The sequence below is a fragment of the Pteropus vampyrus genome, unplaced genomic scaffold (assembly GCF_000151845.1).
Source record: "Pteropus vampyrus isolate Shadow unplaced genomic scaffold, Pvam_2.0 Scaffold67, whole genome shotgun sequence".
NCBI classification, from domain to species: Eukaryota; Metazoa; Chordata; class Mammalia; order Chiroptera; family Pteropodidae; genus Pteropus; species Pteropus vampyrus.
Window position 1 is genome coordinate 7,771,235 of NW_011888848.1, and position 18,301 is coordinate 7,789,535.

The 18,301-nt window shown below is 35.3% G+C and overlaps 2 pseudogenes; one reads left to right on the forward strand and one right to left on the reverse strand.

Annotated features, from left to right (window-relative positions):
- Positions 1-11,492: 11,492 nt before the first annotated feature.
- LOC111740735 lies at positions 11,493-11,611 on the reverse strand (annotated as a pseudogene).
- A 6,188-nt stretch (positions 11,612-17,799) lies between these two features.
- The window catches only part of LOC105293057, a 2,181-nt pseudogene continuing 1,679 nt past the window's right edge, over positions 17,800-18,301 (forward strand).

The following is an 18,301-nucleotide window of genomic DNA, read 5'->3' on the forward strand; positions in this document are numbered from 1 at the left end:
ACAAAATAAACAACAAACAAAACAAAACAAAACAGAAACAAACTCATAGATACAGAGAGCAAACTGATGGGAGAGGAGAGAGGGGTGAGGTGGAAAAGGGGAAGAAGATTAAGAAGTACAAACTTCCAGTTATACTATAAGTCACAGAGATGTAATGTACAGCATAGGAAATAGAGTCAACAATATCACAGTAACTATATATAGTGGCAGATGGTTACTAGACTTATTATGGTGATCACTTTTTAAGATATATAAATGTCAAATCACTATGCTGTACATCTGAAACTAACATAATATTGTATGCTAACTATAATAAAAAATAAATTTAAAAATAAAATAAAAGCACATGTTACATCAACATAATTCTTAACCTCTATGGAATCTGTTTCTCCATCTATTAAATGAAGGAAAAAGAAGGATTAGAGTTCAATTTTTCTTAACTTTTTTGTGTCATGGTTTCTTTAAATCACAACCACAATATGAGGAGGTATTAATATTATCATCCACCATATGAGGAGACAGTAATATTATCTCCACCTAATTATTAGGTCATTGAAGTTTAGAGTATCTACATAACACAAAATAAAATTTGCACCCACATTTACAGAATTTAGGGACCCACATAGATGACCTGTAGAAAACTTCAGTTTAAGAGTCTCTGAATTAGAGCACATAATCTTTCTACCTGTGCATTTCTTTTCTAAAACAGGAGGCACATGTTTTATTTGGGTCACATACAAAACCATGGCTTCTGAGGAAAAGATATTATCATTGAGTTTCAAATAATCATTCTGAGTAAGTGATTCAGTGCAATGTTACTGCAACATTGTTATGATCAGTTTTGGGAAGCCCTGCTTTTATCTTCTCAAGTTCAACATGATCAGTGCTTTCAAAAGCCATCACTCTTATACTGCTATGTTGCCTGGTAAGCAATTCACACAACTTCTGGATTTATGCACTCTAAACTAAAAACAAAATGGCGTACCAATCAGGAAATCCTGACCAGAGATGTATTGAGAATGTGGGATATCCTCCAATGCATTTTGTTGCTAAAAGGAAATGTCCTGAGTCACTATTGCCTGCTCGAAGCTTGAATGTGCCACAGGAGTGCCAACATTTGCTTCTTGCACCCTTGCCGAAGTGATAAGATTATTTCCACCTCAGAAAGGATAACAAGGAGCAAGCCTTCAGAGTTGGTCTCTCAGCATGAACACAGTTTTTATCCACTCTGTCCGTCCAGCAGCTACACTAGATGCTGGATTTAGCATGTAATAAATGAGTCCAGAGTAAAAGACTATTTTAGGAAGAAGAATCATTTAGGTTTCTCCAACCACAGACCCAGGACACTCTGACAAACATCTCATAAGTTCATACCTTTGAACACTCAGGAAAATGAAGAAGACAATGCATGTGGTTTACTCTCATTGTTACCAGGAGAGCAGATCCAAGTATAAATCCTATTAAAATGAATGTGTTTCCAGTTCCGTTTTCTCTAGGCTACAAAGTGTGTTTATAACACATATTTCACTTTTGCGAGGAATTTTTAAAAGAATCCGAACACTCATCTAATGCATATTTCTCACTCTATCCCTGCCTGTTATGCAACACCTCTAGAGATGGAAATCTTACTTCTTTCAAAAACAACCCTATTCTGTATACCACTGAGACTTAGGAAGACCTTTCTTTGATCTATGGCTCAGTGACTTCCACCCAATAATGCTTTTATTTTCTTTGAAGTCATAAAAACAAAAAACACATCTAACCATTCTTCCACATAGCCCTTAAAATATTTGATGACGGCTTCCATTCCTCCCACCACAAGTTTTCTTCTTAGTTCTACTCTCTCCAACACCCCACCCCTCCCCCACTACCTCCACAATGGTTTCTTCAGACCTTTCTCAATAGGCCACAACACTAATTCCTTTCTCTGGTCAGAGACTACTGTAAAGAGTAGTTTCCCACGGGGCTTCGAGCAAGGGCATCAAAGTCAGAAAAATCAAGGTTTTCATTTGCATCTATACTGTATATATATAACTTTGAGCAAGTAAAGTCTCTAAGCTTCAGTCTCCTAATCCACAAGAAATGCAATAACAATACTTATCTCTTAATGATATAAGATGGGTACAGACTGACCAAGGTGCCCAAAACATAGCAGATATCACAAAAATGCTACACTGTTGCTGTGATGGTCCCACGTGCATGTGTTGTGGTTTGTACATTCCCTGTAAAGGGATATGCCCACATTTCAGCATGCTGCTCTGAGCGTGATCTGACTGGCACTAAACAGTGTCATAATCCTCAACCACTGGGCAGAGTTTTCATGATTGGCAGATCTCTGTCACTTATTTACTCACTCTTCCATCTTACAAGAAGTATTAATTTCATCTAAGGCCATGGAGCCACATCATCCTCTGCAACTATCTAGGTCTGGCACTGAGCAGGAATACAAATAAAGGCAATGCCGAAGTATGCTATGAATTCCAAAGGATCTCTCCTTACAGCCCAAAGGGAAAAATGGCAGTGTGCTCTCCTGTCATGAAGAAAGAAGAAAGAGGACTAATAAAAACTGTCAAACTCTCTTTTCCAACCTATTTCTAGCAATTTAGGATGCATCCAGATGCCAAAACAACTCTGAAAATAAGACTTTTGATGTCCAAGGTGGAGCAGTCACAGCGTAGACAGCAACGCTAATGACAACTGGATTCTGTATTTATCTGGATGTCAGTATTTGGGTATCAGAGAAAATCTCCTGGCAGTCTTTGGGAAAATAACCCATTTGAATTGAATTTAGTTCAAATTTTAAAATTGTGTCAATAACAACAAGTGGCCAAACAGCCAAATGAATGAACATGTTCATAGGTTCTGTTGGCATTCTCTCGATATGGCCCCTCAGGAAAGAGAAATTCATGAGGTTTCTGAATTTTAGGAATAAGAAACCACAGTAAAAGATAGCCAAACTAAAAGCATGATTGTTTAATTAGGTAAACATCAATAATATGTAGGTTATATGAACTGAATATACTGATCGCTTTGTAGAACTATGACTACTCAATTTTTAGTTTTTATTTTTTGCAGAAAATTAAAAAATACAGAGAGGCAGAAAGAACATGAAAAATCTCCCATAAAAACCAACAGCGATAATCACTATTTTCAAGTTCTGGGTATATAAGTCATTTTTATATCATTTTTTTAAAAGGAGTATTTGAAAAACTGAATTTTATGAGGCTAGCCACTATCAACAAAGAAGAGAAATAATAGAAAAGCTATCTCTGGAATCTATAGCTGAGCACTACACATGGATTCCTGTACCTTTCTAATAATTACATCATGGCAATGATTCAGAAAAAAAAATTTTTTCCCAATGTTTCCAAAAACAGCTTTAAGTGTAGCTTTGTAGAAATCAGGCAAACCATTTTTGTCTGCCAGTAAAACCTTTTTTTTTTTTTTTTTTTTTTTTTTTTATAGGAAGCTTTCTGGTAAACTCTAAAAGTTAATGATGAAAAGAGAGAGAGATACCTAATGAAAAATCCAATTAAAAAATAATAGAACTAAAATAATGGCCAAAAAGCTAAAATTCTCAAGTCAAAAGAGCTAAATATAATAAAAGCGTCCTTTTAAGCTAGATTTTAAGCAGGTAGAGTCAGGAAGATAAAATATCCCTGATTGTAGAAGATGGTGTTATGTTCACAGATATTTAAATAAAGATAAGTCTTTCTTTTGCTCTTGCCTTCCCCAAGGAGCAGGAGAATGACCTTTACTTTAGAAAGCATAGATGATCACTCAAGTCCTTTCCAACTTGAACAGAAGGGATTCTAGGGACATTTCATTTTTCAGCAGATTGATGAAGTTTGGGGTAAATACCACCAGACGTATGATTTTAATTCTAGAGAACTTCTTAGAAGTTTTATAACTAAGAGGCAACTTTTCATAGGATAATGTATCTGATATCAAGAGAATGAAAACATGTTAGAACTATGAATATGTGGACCCATGATATGATATACATATTTAAAGAATTGCATTGCTACCTATGACTGAAAGTAAAAACCTTAAATTTGGAAGTTCAGTGTTAAGGAGCTTAACCTTCAGCATTTCAACAGCAGTCATTTTTTTTTTTTTCAAATATTTGAAATCACACACTGCTTAAACATATATCATTCGTGTCATTAAAAATGTTTGCTTAACAGCAGAGAAATTCAGATCATGTTCTGAGTTGCAACCAGAAGGAAAAGCCAAACTTCTTTTTCACTCAAAAATACAACCATGATTTTCCATATTAGTCAATGTGCTATGATCACTTTCTCACTGTTTCCTTAGAATTAAATGACAAGGAAACATTGAATTTGTGAAAATACCAGGATAAGTGTAAAGATAATTAACTAATGTTATGGGGAAACAATTTGCAATGTTTACACAATATAAGTTAATATGGTATAACTGTGGCATCATATAAGTGCTTTTAAATTGATTATTTCTTATAGAATTCTCAGAGTACAAAGGTAATTTAGAATCCACATTCTTTTTAAATCAATCAAATTTAAAAAAACTAAAAAAGCTTTTTAAATAAATAAGTTTAAAGTTAAATATATGTGTGTGTATATACGTATATGTATATAGGTACATGTGCATGAACACACAGAGGTTTTTGTTGTTTTATTTGTTTTGTTTTTTGGTAGATGATGTTAGATCATAAGATTTCTCCCAAGAAATGTGTTGTTAAGCTGGAACCATCAGGTCTGCCTCAGTAGTGCCCCAGTGCTGTTGTGTTGTAACCTGAGGCACACTCAGACAGAAATACGTTTATGGAAGTAACTTTATCTGTGACTTGAGGGGAGGGGTGTAGTACTGTGTAGTAAATATAATATTTTAAAAATTAACATACTTTCTGCTTTGTCTTTTTAAGTACATTGCCTAAAGCATTCGGTTTCTATTATAGGGTGGGAGAAAATGTACAGATAATGATTCGAAATGCAAAGAGAATCGGAAAATTCTAATGTTTAGACTAGGATTAAGCAGCAAAACCCAGCTATTATGTCGAGATGATTTTCTAAGTAATTTAATTCCAACCTTCTTTAAGAAATCAGTCACCAATCCAAAAGGAGTGAGACAACACGGTCTTTCTAAAATATAGAGAAGATAACTTTGTCCTCCACTAAGTCTTGCCTTAGTGGAGAAAAAGAGAAAAAGTAAGATATAAGAAAAGTAAAGGTCAAATACTCCCATTCCAGGCCCAGCAAGGGTGGAAAGAAAGTGAGAGAAAGTGGGAGAGTAAAGTGGCCTAACAAGGATCCCGATATTCTCCTTTGGTGATTTGTCCCAGATAGGGAGAATAGCTTCGTGTCATTGAGAATAAGCTGAGGTCAGAAACAGGCTATTATCTTCATTCTAAAAGAATTCAGGTAAGAGCTGACCTCTTCCAACATCTACCTGGTATGTGGCCACTTCAATGAGCTAGCAAAATAGAGAACAAATGAGCATGGAAGGACTTGAGAATTAGCCCTTCCTGAATCAGCCTTAGTACCCAGATGGCTCATGGAGAATTTGTTAAGAATCTAGGCTGAAGGGAATAAAAGGTGCTTGTTGGCAGACTTATCACAAAGGACTTTGTAGAAAGAGCTATGATGCAGACCTCCAAAGTCAAGGCCAAATGTAATATTTTACCAGACCTGAGAGAGTACTCCATCTCCAACAAGGGCCTAGGTAATACCAGGCCAGTTTTATCACCAAGGCCATAGGATCCCAACCCAAAATGAGAGTTACTCTGGCCACAAACTTTAGCTGTGTATGACAGCAAGCAAGCAATGTCAAGTCAAAAAGGAACATCTTATTTGAGGACCCTGATCTTCCCCACCACCACAAGGCAGTATAAGTCACATCCCTTCTCCATACACATTAGGAAACAAAGCAGCGAGAAAGGAAAACTACAGGACAACTGGGCATTTTTATCCCAGAAATTCAGACTATTTTCTAAATGGACTATTTAAATTACCTGATTCCATTAAGCTTTAAACCACATAAGGCATTTAAATTTTTTCTTGCTAATTAGTAAATAGGGGTTTTGGAAGAAGGCCAATTAGTTATGGTTGTAATAAAGAAATTGCATCTTTATTGTACATTTTAATTGTGAGATAAATTATATTTGTGAATCTGCTACCCCTGGTTTTGCCCACTCACAAAAATCTTAATTCAAATTGTCAGCAAGTTCCATCCCTACAAAAATAGTTCTTTCTACTGAGATTTTATGAGTACAAAGTAATGATTGCTGAAAAAGAATAAATCCATCACTGACAAAAAAAACCATAGAGTTACCTTAGGTATAAATCTATAGAAACATCTAAAATATATAAGTTCGGGTTCTTATGCTTCATTTTCTCTTTCAAAAGAAGCAGGGCAAACCCTTAGGTGCAGCTCTTGGGCTTGTCTCCATTCTAGTCCAGTCTTCTAAATTGTCTACTTTTCTCTGAATGTCTGAGGTTTTCTTGTCTCATGTCCTAGATATTCTCTTATCTAGGCCTTTTGTTATTATCTGCTAACATACTTATTCTAAGTCCCCATAGATGCACTCAATTTAATGAATTTCTATAGAAGTTGGCTGTCTCAAATATGCATTACTACACTCTGCTTTTTTGTTTTATAATCCTAGGCTTGTCTTGTGTCACCCTGAAGTTCTTTTTCTAGCAATAATGCTTTCTGTCCTACTCTCAGCATAAGATAAATCTTCAGGACTAACTGAGAAAGGCTGTCCCTGGGGTTCAGTACAGGGATGCCATGAGAGTCCCAGCAACATCGTTAAACATCCCATACTACACATCCAGTAGTGTGTAGGCTTTATTCTTAAAAGAGATCTTAGACATTGCAACCTTCCGACATGGACTGATGCCTATAATTACATTTCTGACAGCAATAGTTTTGCATTTATTACTTGCAACTTTGGATGAATTGCTTGGGTTTTTAGTATTTTTTTTATTACTCTTCTGAATATCTTAAACTTTTGTAGTTACATGAGTATATTGCCTTTGCTTAGTTAAATTAGAATTTAGAACTTAAGGAAGTTATATTTAATGAGACTGTAGGAAAATTTTGCTTGGGGATATTTCACAGACTAATAATTAAGATTTTTATTCTCCTGTGAAATCAAATGATAATATATCTGTAATGCAGTAAAATTTTCATTAAAAAATAAAAGGAGAAGTGTCTTTTCTGTTCTGTTCTTATATAAACACATTTTTTAAATTCCAAAAATTAGAGAATAGGAAAATAAATATTTCATTTCCATGAGATGGGCACTGAAACCAATAAACAACGTATTATAGAAACCAAAACTAACTGTGAGGTTTTTTTTGTCCCATGTCTTGGATGTGGCTTCCTTTTATCAGGACCTTTGATGGCAAGACTCTGGTCAGCTGAAGCCAGACACAGGAGAGAACTTCCATCTCTGTGTTGGGTCTGCAGCCTATGGAATCTGAGGTGAAAGAAAGAGATTCGGGCTGAGGGGATGCAATTTGCTAATATGAGTACATACTCCCTAAGATACGATATTCATGCACTCAAGAAATAATCAGTCTCCTATTGTGTCTCAAAAACTAACATGTGCACTCTTGAGTAAATAAGGACACAGTTTCCAGCTTCCAGGGGCTCACAGACTAGCAGGAGAGATAAGATGAGCAGAAATTATCCTAATAAGGAAGAGAGAATGGCTGCAATAAAAACAGTACCAACAATAATGCTAGAGAAGACCAGGGGAAGAGACCTCTATCTCAGTGTTTGGGAAAGGGGTTGCAGTAGAAGATGGCTTTCCTTGAAGGATGGGTGTGATTTCCCAAAGTGGATATGAGGATTGTGGCTTTTACAGGTGGAGTGTGAAATAAAAATCTGTGAAAAGAAAACCAGTAAGTCTGTTCACAGCATAGAGGTGACAAAAAATTCAGAAATAGGGACAAGATAGCAGTGAGGAGTACAGCCACAGAGGAGGAAGAGAAAGTGCTGCATACGAGGAAGAAAAGCAGGAGATTCCTGCTCTTCTTCTGCAGCCCTGCTACAGACTCCCAAGGCACTGTCAGGAAATGAGAACCATTTTCAAAAGCTGCACAAGTAAATAAGATTGGCTTGTTCAACAAACAATAATGTAGGCTATTTAAGAACATAATCCCCTAGAACAGGAAAAGTTGACTATGCTAGAGTGCATCTCCTTTCTGCCATATTAGTTTGAGTTGGTGGATTTAAGAATCTGTGCCTCATTAGAAATAACAATGTAAACAAGATCAAATAAAATTTACATAAAATCTTTTATTCAGCTGAGTTTTTGCTGAAATTCAAATTGACTGGATAAAACAAAAACAGTGGAAAACTGTTAACAAAGTCAAAATTCTGTAAGATCTCTGTATAATGCAGCCATAATTTTTCAGAAAGATTGTCAGCTAGAATAAGGGGACATTTGCTTGTATTTCATCAAAACTATCACATCATCTGGAACAGAGATATTCTGTGACCAATAAGACTTCTAAAAGAATCATTCCAACAAATTTAAAGAATTACTTGAATTATCATTTAGAAATAAGTTTGTGATTAATGCGAAAGCAAAAGAAAAGTTTCTATGAAGACTGCACACAACACTGCTATCCTATTTTATGACTGTGAAACCACAACTGCCAGACAGACAACCGCGGGCATTACACACGCAATTTCAAACTGTCCAATGAACACAGTGTGCCACTGTTGTTCATTTTCATTACTCACTAACAAGTAATTTGTTAATGTGTCCTTTTAATTTAGGGAAGATTTTCAAACATCATCATGACTCTAGATTCATCGCCACGGAATTCTGATACATGGTTTTCAACAGAAGACCATCTACTAGGTCCATCTATTCCAAGCAAGTCAATCACACACAGTCCTGGTCCAACAAGACCTTGGTATCTGAAGAGAAAGTTCAGAATCGAAGACAACAAAGGGGAGAAAGGGGCAACATAGCATAACTAGACTTTGCAAATTTTTCTCACTGTTCTGTGCTACATGGCTTAATGAGAGACTTAGCCATTCACTTTCATCAATAAATCTAGTTCGAGTGGCTACTTAGAAAGAAAGGGTAACAAAGTCAATGCACATTAAAAAGATGACCTTAATTTTCTTCCTAATGATTTAATAAATGCTGACCTAGAAATAGGAAAAAAGAAAAAAAAAAGACTTTAAGGAAAAAGATGAAGTAGAAGCTTATCATCTTTCGGAAAATTTGCACTCTGAGAGGAAATATCCATCTTATCTTCTATAAAGTGCTTTGTCAAATACAAACTTACTACAAAGTCAACCTAAGTATAGATTAGAGGAAAAAATTTTAAATAGGAATTCCAATTAAAAAAAAGTCCACATCTCGCCTGCCTCTAGAAAATGTAAAAAAGAATTTTAAAAAGCTTATGTTAAATGTGCTCTTACCATTAAGCCTACATACAGACTTAATATACAGGTCAGCATGGAATATCAGATCTAGAAGAATAAGGGATCTCTATTTGTGACTTTAGGCAAAGATAGTACCATAAAATGTGGAGTTCTCTAATTATTCTACTACCAAACAGTTGCAAATTTGGGCCTGGGAGATCTGTTTTTTAAAAGACAGTATACACAATCAGTCAAGTAAGCCACCAGTTTTTGAGGTGTTGATTGAATGCTTATTATCTACCAGACATTGTTTGAAATATGAGGAGTCTGGTGACACAAAATTAAAGAAGACATAGTTTCTGTCCTTAAGAAGCTTATCAACTGGAGGTGAGGGGAAGGAGTCAGAACAGGTAAACTGAAAAATTAAAATATAATATAACAAGTGATATAAAAAAAGAAAGAGTATGGAGTAATTTGCTGGTAAAGTCTAGATTTCAGGAAACCTAAGTCTGCTTTTTTCCTCTCTCTCTCTTTCTTAAATCAAAATCTTTAAAAATTTTCTCATTCTTCACACCCCAAGGTAGACCTAAATGTTATCCTGGGTACACTGAGAAATGTCAACGAACATGAGAGGCAAATCTTTTTGTTTAAAATAAAGAAGGTATCAGCACAGGAAAAATGGTGTCCATCTGCCAGAGACAATAGCAGCTGTTTCTCCAGCCTTCCTCTTGAAGCCACAAAACTCAGTCTCTCCCTTTCTGTGTCTGAAGGCTCCCGAGCCGCAGTCACTCCACTGGAGCCCAGGGTATGATCCAAAAAATGATTCATGGTCAACTGTGGCACCTCTGAGTGTTCCTCAAGATGCTGTTGCTGTGTGCGCCCTGGGAGACAAACTCTTTGTGGTTGGAGGATATGATAGACACATTAAGTTGAGTCATACGATGCACGGCAAGATAAAAGAAAACAGGAAGTCCCTGTTCACACTGGAAGAGCTGGTGCATGCATTGTGGTGTGAAGCCAGCATGAAGCTCTCTTTATCAAAGGAAAGAAAAATGGATACTTTCAAGAAATGGAGTAGGAAGAAGAAGAAACATGTTCTTTCCTCCAATTAGTAATCAAACATGAAAATATATGTGTCATTTTAACATGTAGTTATAATTGCCCTCATTCGTGAAGCCAAAACCATTTTTAAACCTGAATAACATATAGATGTTAAGTTTATGTGTTGTTATAGCTGATAGTATAAATGCAAATCCACTAGTCTAAGTTTAGTCTCATTACTTTAAAATGTTTAAAGGAAATTGATAGTAGTCAAGGTATGAGAGGTTATAAAAGCATTGTTGATTTTTAAGTTAAGAGTCTGATAAGTTAAAAACATTCTAAAAATGTTTCAAAAAAACATTTCTACTTCAAAAAAGTTACTCTATTATGTGAAACATAACTGATATAAAACAGAACATCTAAAGCTTAAAATGTAAAGTCTGATTTTCAGTAAGACATCTTTCGCTTGTTCAAACAATATTGTAAATAAGTAAGTAATACTTCACATTTACCAAGAGGACAACTTTTACTGTTTTGAGTCAAAAAAAAAACAACCTTATTAACATAATTTGTTATGATCACAGTATTTTAAAATTATCACAAATAATCTTTTACAGTACCATCTTCCAAAACACACATATAAATTTGGTATTCCTTAACATGTTGTCTTGTTAGATTTGTTATCACTAAAATATTACTATAATTTTCTCTAAGCAATTTATACAATAAAATAGTGAATATTTATCATATTGATACAAACTATGACCTCAGCTTTAAAGTTTCAGGGCCTCACTTGTATAGAAAGTATATTCTTCTCAAACACTTTTGTGAACTCTGTCAACACCTACTATTAAGTTTAACTCATTTTCAAAAACAATTTTTGAAGTGCAGTAAAACTGAGAAGATGTTCTGTAACACTAACATTTGGAAACATAAAAATGTTCAATATCTACAATAAATTCTCTAATTATATTTTATGTACCAGTACATGCTTTTCGGTCCATGTTATACTTATCTAGTAGAAAATATTAGCAATATGCACACTACAATAAACAAATTTATTTTATTAATTTTTTTAACGCTTACAGCACCTGATCTTCCTAGGTGGTCTCCCATCCAAGTACTAACCAGGCCTGACTCTGCTTAGCTTCCGAGATCAGATGAGATCAGGCACATTCAGGGTGGCATGGCCATAGACCAATAAACAGTTTTAAATTAAAAAACAACAACAACAAAGGCTAGTTGGGTAGTACTTTATCTTTAAATTTTTACTTCCATTTATCTCATTATAAAAATATTTAAATAAAAGTTTTAAAAACTTCTTAATGAAAGTAACTTTTAAAGTAACATACAGTTTTGAATTTCTGCATTATGTTCTTTTAAACAGACATTATACTATATTATGTGAAACCAACAGTAAAATCCAGAGAGACACTTATAAAATGTACTACTACTTTTTAAATTTTAAAAAAAGCAACATAAATTGTACAAATCTATTTCTACTTTAATAGATTGCATTTAAATAAAATCAATTTCCTCTTGTTAAAGATGATACATAATAAATGATAGATTAGATAATAGAAGATAAATGATAGATAGATAGATAATAAATAGATGATAAATAGATAGATAGATAGATGATAGATTAGATAGATGATAGATAGATAGATAGATAGATAGATAGATAGATAGATAGATAGATAGATAGATAAAAAATAAGGAAGCTACCTCTCTGCAAGTCAGATATCTCACTTCTTAAGTAGAGATGCAAGAATATGATTTTTTTGCTAGCATCACGGAGTGAGCAAGCAGGTTCCATTTTTCCAAAGTTTCTTTGTCAAGAAACAGGTCTTCACATAGCTTGCATCCTTTCCTTAACTAGACCATAGTTGGGTTCCTTAATATCTCTGAATCTCAGTTTCTCTATCTGTAAAATGGCCACAATAATAATCCTTATTTTATATAGTTACTGCCCGAAATAAAGTAGCAATGCTAAAAAGCCACGTAAAGTCCCTAGAATCTTTAATAAATGATCAATAAGTATTCACTCTGATTAAATAACTCAGTTCTGAAGACTGTGTCTATTATTTATAGTTATGGGACAGGCAAGGTAATGTATGCTATTGGATTTTGAGCACATATTTTGCCTCATGTATAGTATCTTGAATGCTACATTTTAAAAATTAGGTTTTAAATGTACCAAAATTTCAAGCAATTGCTTTATGGTACCATAGTTATTGGTCTTTTAAGTTAATACATAATTTCCTTTTTAAGCAGGTATTGTACAGCTTAACAATTAAAAAATCGACCACGGTTGCAATGAAGAAGAGTAATGATATTGGTAACACACAGTGTCCAGGAGGAATAGGAGAAGACCAATTTGAGAGGAAGATTTTCAAATGTGGAGGGTTCACTGCAAAGTGGACTTCAGGATTTTGGTAAGGGTCAGATAAGAATGAGCGCCTTGGAAGCAAGGTTTTAGACTGGTGAGGTCTTTCAATTAGACAAGGATCTTCAAGTGAAAAACTTAAGTCCACATTAGAAAAATATTATGAAGAAAATCTAACCCTTCCAAAATAATGTCATAATCTTACTGATGTACTTGTCCTCATTTTGGAACTGAGAGAAGGGCCAGAAAATTTAGTTGTCCCAGTTTCTATGGTCTGAATACCTCGGGCTCTTAACAGCTTTAAGCAAAAATTTGCTTGTGATCACAGAACAATGTATGCTTAACCTACAGCTTCCAAAATGCTTTTTGACTGCTTCCCATCTCTGCTGCTTTGTTGTACTCTGGGAATGCTCTCCCCACTTCCCCTTTCTTCCTATTTCAACTATATGCATCAATTAAGACTTATTCAAATGCCATCTTGTCCGTGGAGCCTCTTCAGTGCCTTCAGCTCTGATTTCTTTCACTTGGTGCTCTGTCCAGGCAGACCTCGGAGATATTGTAAGTTCGGTTCCAGACCACCGCAGTAAAGCTGTTATCGCAGTGAGTCACATGAATGTTTTGGTTCCCAGTACATATAAAAGCTATGTTTACACTATACTGTAGCCTATTAAGTGTATGTTAGCATTATGTATAAAAATAGAGAGAGAGAGATAGCTTAATTTAAAAATACTTTATTGATAAAAAGCGCTAACCATCATCTGAGACTGTTGGAAAAATGGTGCCAACATACTTGGTCAACACAAACCTTCAATTTGGAAAAAATGCAGTATCTGCAAAGTGCAATAAAGTGAAGTGCAATAAAAGTAGGTATGCCTGTATTTTTATGACATTTGATTTCTATCTTGATTACACCTTACTACACTCTAAGAAGAAATGTCTATCTCTTCTGAACGTGAGCTCTGTAAGTTTCAGCACTCTGCCTTCCACGTCTTTGTACACAGTGCACTGCCCTTTATAAGTATTTAAAAACTTCTCTGAAGTGAGTGAATAAATGAAGGCTACATGGCTTAAAGTTACGATGTGTGCTATTTACGACTGCATAGCAAGAGTAATAACAGATACTGCATAGCAAGAGTAATAACAGATACTGTGCTGGCTAAATAACCATGTTCCTTTGGAAATCTGCCTTCATTCACTTTCTGTAACACCACAGAGGCCTCAATAAATTATTGAACCATAACCTATCTCCTGAATTTCCAGATGACCTACATTTTAAACTTCAGACCAGTGAACCAATTCACAAATTGGATTGGCAAAGCTGTTTTAAAAAAATGCTCCTAGATACAGGCTTCCTTGAAAGAAAATTTGCTGGATGCACTAAGGATTATTCAACTCATCACTGCATGTACAGCTTCTTTACCAAAGGTTAGCATTTGAAAGGAAAACAAGAATGTACATAACCATTTCCTCCCTGCTTCGCCTCTGTACTTTGTGTCACTTTGTCAATGAGGTCTTCCCTCATTACACTGCTAATACTCCACACCACCTGCTCCTCCTTCACTGCCTTACTTTTTTTCTTAAAAAATCTCTGTAACCTATTATATCCTCTATTTAACTACAATGTCTATTGTTTATTGTCTGTCTTCTTTGCTAGTATGTAAGCTAGACATTTTGTTTTGTTTTGTTCACCGATGTACTGATATATCTGAAGAATCTACAACAATACCTTGAAGACATGAATAAATCAGTGATTCAAGGATTGTTCTTCTAAAAAATATGTTTCCGCTGAGGTAAAAGGCCGGAAGTAGAACTACTGAAGATATAACCTAGGAAGACTGAAGAAGTTTAATATGCCAAGAAGAAAAAATATATATAGTTATGTTTACATATAGAGTCTCAGGTAAGAAATGGATGGAGGTGAAACCTAATATAAAACCTCAGCTGTGCCCACATTGTCTGGGACAGCTTATAGGTACAGTGCATTACCAAAAAGAAAACAATCTACCATCATTAGCTGATCGTGCATACATGTGCAGAGGCAGTTGCAAGACATAACTTTTCCACTGAGTTCCTTCTCAGTTGATTTAGAGAAGGTTTCTCAGCCACGGCACTATTGACATTTTGGGCTCGATGAACCTTTTTTTGTGGGAGCTGTCCTGTACATCAGGGGGTGGTTAGCAGCATTCCTGGCTTTATTTGCTAGTCACCAGGATCATCTAACCCCAAGTTGTAGCAGGCAAATATGACTCCAGAAATGGCCAAATGTCGTCCACTGCCAAATGAAAGTGGGGCAAAATTGCCCCTTGTTGAAAATCACTGGTTTAAAGTCTGCCTGGGTTGAGCGTCTTCCTGTCCTTCCCTCTTTTGCCTCTCTTCCTCTTCTTTCCTCCCTCCTTCTTTCACATCTGTTTCTTCAACCCCTCTGACTTCCCCAGAATATCCGGGCTCCATCCTGGAGGCTTCTCGAGTTTACAATGACCACCATTCTTGGCTTTGTCCTGAAAATCTAGTGCATAATACTTATTGACCATTCCAGGTGTAAGTTTAGGTCAGTCAGATTCTTCATAACAGAGGATCTACAAAAGAAAAAAGAAAGAAAGAAAAGGTAAACAAGTCATCTCGTTAATATTGATCACTTTTTATAAACAATTTCTGAGCATTGTTAGACAAAGTTCCTGCCTTTATTCTCCACCCAAAGGAATAGAAAGGAAGAAGAGAAAGAAACAGAGAACCTCGTTTGCTGCACAATATCTCTTGCACACTAATTATTTCAGAAGTGGGAAAATGGGCTCCTCAGTGTTGAGCACTCCAAAACACTACAATCCTTTCAATAATACATTTAAATCAGACTGACTTTCACTTCTGATATCTCTGAGAAAGAGACTAAAATGTATACCCTCAGTTAATGATAGGGGAGTAAAATACTGTATCTTATTTGTTCTGATGTTTTTTTCTACTAATTTTTAAGTATCAAAATCCTCGACAGGATCTAGCAGAGGCAAGGAGGGGTAGAGAAAGTTATTAAGAAATAGTACAGCCTTTGATCTTGATACTTGCCCAAAAGAAAAAAATTTAAAGTCTGCTTTAGCCTTTAAATAGCTTTGCAAGTCACATTTCATGACAACACCGTCTAGAAAAATGCACCGTGAGCCCAAGTCACCAGTACAAAAGCAAAACATTCGCTATAAATATCATGGTGAATCAGATTGCACCAGAAAGACATAAACTCCCAAGAAGCAAATCTGAGATTTTCCAGGAAGCCTGGGTTCTTTCAGGGCATTATAGGGATCAGATGATGGGCAAAAATTTAAGAGATCTCCGAACACACAGCTACCTAGACACACACCCACAATTAAATTGGGAGCTCATCTTCCTGAATTCACAGCAAGGATATAAAAAGCAGAGACAGAAGGTTGATCTAAATTAAATACTCTTTCCCTCATGTCTTTAAAACTCTTGTACTTTTTTTCCCTTTACAACCAGCTTTTCATACCTCCTGACTATTTATTTACAGATTTTTTGGCTTTGAATGTACTATAAGTAAAATGTTACCAGCCTCCCTTATGTTACATCCTCCTGAACACCAGATGAAGTTGCTTTCAATTGCAATCAGCCTAGAATTGCTCACTTAATCTCCACTGCAGCTTCTGTTTTCAGATTCAGGTGGCCCAGAAGAAAAAAGGTAGAGGAAACAGGATGAGATAAAAAGAAAATCCAAAGCATTTTGGCATCAGCAGCATTTCAAAGCATCCATTGGTTCAATGAAGTGAAAAGGGAAAATGCTTATTTATGGAAAAATAAGACACACTAGGCACAGTAACTTTCATTTTAAATAAGTGAGTGTGTGCTAAACATAAACATACTAAAAATATTTACCAAAAGCTGATGAGATGTCAAGTAAGATAAGTTTGTAGTAAGGGAGTCACTCATTTTCTCACAGGAAAGTGAATTTGAGTTAGATTTAAAAGGAAATTAAAGATGCAGCTTATGAGAAAAAAATGAGAGAATGTTGTTAGAAGAATTATCTTTATAACAGGACATAGAAAGCCCCAATGTTTAGAATGAATATTTAAAGCTACTAATCTTTATGAAAATAAAATGTATCGTATCAATTTTATTAAAATTATGTTCTGGTTCCCATTCTGCCAGTAACCAGTCTCTGTGACCTTATAAATACTTCTCTTTTCCGTATTTTTGTTTCATGGCTTTATAAGTAAGACGATTAGACTAGGTTATATCTTAAAATCTACTAAAACGAATAGACAAAATCTGTGTAGCCTCTGAGTACTCTTCCAGTTCCAAAGACTTACCTGGAGTAAATGTAAAGGTAATATTTTTTCCTTTATTCTTTATTTTTAAAACTCTCAAACTGCTTATTTATAGTTTCTTTAAAATGTCTTGAAGAAAAAAAGAAACATAAACATATCCACAAAATGAGTTCTAGTTATTTGTGGAGCAGGCAATTATTGAAAGAATGTGAAATACAAGGCCTGTAAAGACTCTTCCTACTCGTCTGTTGAAATGTTTTAATTTTCTACCTTTTTATCTAGACTGACATTGTATTAGCCAAGAGAGATAAAAAATGTAAGCAATCTAATGTATTAACAGGACTTATAGAATATCTGATGTGTAGTGGCCGCCCATTCTTGCCTGAAAATTAGAGCACTTAGGGATTGGAACTAAGTCAGATAAAGTTTGGAGGTAAACTGAAAGAGATGGGAAAGGCATAGAGCCTAAGGCACTGCAGAGGAGGGCTAAAGCATCCTATAACAAGGAAGCCAAAGCTTTCAAGCTAAGTATCTCAGAAAGCCAGAAGACACTGTTTAGCCAGGGTGAGAATGAGCAAAATTTGCTCAGGTTGCATAGAGAGGAAGGTAGACGGTCACTGAAGATAAAAGCCTACTCTATGGTTTTACCAAAGACTCTCCTTGTTCAGATACAAAACATTTGTTTAAGAATGTTGCCAGACCCACTTCCAAACACATCTGCAAGTCAAAATGTCACATGTCTCCCCTCAAGCTAAGCCCTCCAACCCCAGGAACCACTGAGTCTTCTTTGACTTGGACATCAGAGGCAAGCAAGTTGGTCAAATTATCTTAGAATTGAACACGAACTGCAGAAAATGTTTGTGCATTGTGTACAGGAAAAAGCATTGGACCCAACACTGGGAAACCTCTCCATTTCAAAGAATGTCTGTTTTGTCAAATTATTAAAATACTTATGATTCAAGGTAAAGGCTTCTCAAATCAGAATGGGACAAGTGGAGAAAGTATTTATGGTGAAAAATTTGAAGATGAAAGTTTCTATTATAAGCATGAGCAGGAGGGTTTATGGAGCATGGCAAATGCAGGCTGTAATACAAATGGTTCTCAGTTCTTTATTACAATTCTAACTGCACGCTTAGGTGGGAAACATAGGTATTTGGCCAAATAATTAAAGGAAAGGGGAAAAAATAATAATTAAAGGAATGGGTATGGCAGGAATTCTGGAAAATGTAGA